Consider the following 1,475-nt stretch of genomic DNA (forward strand, 5'->3'; position numbering starts at 1 on the left):
AGGAAGATCGAAGGCACAGAAGACAGACTACACAAACTACACACCACCACAGACACAGGCTGGAACTGCCCTGCCCGGCACACGCTGCTCTCGGGCTCAAAAGCAACCCGCTCCCTTCATCTGCCCAAACAGGACTGCTCCTGCCCTCCTACTCTAACTTTAAAACCCCTCCCTGCAATTCCCAGCTGTGTCCCTCCCTCCCAGCCTCTCCCCAGCCCGGGTCCCTCAACTTAACTTTCAGAGGGCCGAGGGTACGAATCCATCCTCCGCAAAAATCACATGGGCTAACTGGGACGATCCGGCAGTCGCCAGGTTCCTCTTCGTCATCTGCAGTGAAGACAAAAAAAAAAAAACAAAAAAAAAAGGCAACAAAATCAGAAGAGGCAGGAAGTAACCCATCCCCCAAAACTTTCCCAACCCCCCCCCCACTTAATCACACACACCACAGTGTTACACTTACCTGCTCATTCCAGAGTCACACCCTGCAGCCATCATCTCTCATGGTACCTGAGACAGCAAGACACACAAAATTAGCATAGCAGTCGTGAGACTCACCAGGCCCATTCTCCTCCTCCCTAATCCACAGCTCACCTCAAATGCTCATCCAAATCCAAAGGTGGCCCTCACAGCGCCTGCAAAACAAAAGATAAATGCTTAACCAAGCAACCATGTAATATTTGCTATTCAACACCAACTCAGCCCACAACCACCTCACCTTCTCAAACTCCTCATTGGCCTGCGGCATGGCTCCTCTGAGGCTGCGTGCGCCACCTGCAAAAACCAAAGCAGAAGACGCATGCTGAGAGGCCGCCCGAAACCTCAGCCTGCCCGGACCGATTCCCAACTCCCTCTCCTTTACCTTGGCCGCTCAACAAACCCGCTCTGTCATCAAGAGCTTGCCACATCAAAGCATGCATACCGCCTGCAAAAAACAAACGACAAGGGATGCTTCCAACTTTGCCAACAATACAACACCTCCAAAGGAACAGTTCCTTTAACCCAGTAGTCACGACTCACCTTGCCCGAGTCACCTCCGGTACCGATGGCCCGCTTCGCTCCTTGCTTCGCACCTTCAAAATAAAAGAAAAAAAAAGAAACCCTATCAGCTAGTCACAGAGCCACCGGCCGCATCTTCCCTCTGACTCCACTCACAGACCCACCTCCTTACGGCGCTCCGCTCCCCTCCTCCATCGCTCTGCGGCACGCATCTTGTCCCTCCGCATCTGAAAAAAGACATATTGAACGAATCACCGAGATGCAGAGCAAAAGCTTAACAATTCCAGAGGTCTTGATTCCATCTAGGAAGACCATCTGGAGTCCAACTACAGCCTGCCATGAAAAAAAAATGGGCCAAACTTTAAGCCCATCACATGCAAGCCTCAACACCTTAGAGATTCAAGTCCACTTCACCACCCCTCAACAGCCTCTGCCACAAGCCTACAATCATTTCCGTAAAAAGATCTCAACGTTGCTGT

The 1,475-nt window shown here is 51.4% G+C and overlaps 2 long non-coding RNA genes across 2 annotated transcripts in view; both read right to left on the bottom strand.

Annotated features, from left to right (window-relative positions):
• LOC104838037 overlaps positions 1 to 623 on the bottom strand; it is a 2,541-nt gene extending 1,918 nt beyond the window's left edge. The window contains exons 1-2 of the long non-coding RNA XR_775006.1: positions 592 to 623; positions 461 to 507 (exon numbers count right to left, since the gene is read on the bottom strand). This is a non-coding gene — a long non-coding RNA (uncharacterized LOC104838037). The remainder of the gene's footprint in view (positions 1 to 460; positions 508 to 591) is intronic.
• Positions 624 to 893: 270 nt separating this feature from the next.
• LOC104838038 lies at positions 894 to 1,337 on the bottom strand. The gene is made up of 3 exons (XR_775007.1): positions 1,161 to 1,337; positions 1,018 to 1,070; positions 894 to 922 (listed from the first exon to the last, which is right to left on the bottom strand). It is a non-coding gene; the product is annotated as an uncharacterized LOC104838038 (long non-coding RNA).
• Between the last annotated feature and the right edge of the window lie 138 nt (positions 1,338 to 1,475).

This window comes from Haliaeetus leucocephalus, unplaced genomic scaffold (assembly GCF_000737465.1).
Source record: "Haliaeetus leucocephalus isolate CR32 unplaced genomic scaffold, Haliaeetus_leucocephalus-4.0 Scaffold560, whole genome shotgun sequence".
Lineage (NCBI taxonomy): Eukaryota > Metazoa > Chordata > Aves > Accipitriformes > Accipitridae > Haliaeetus > Haliaeetus leucocephalus.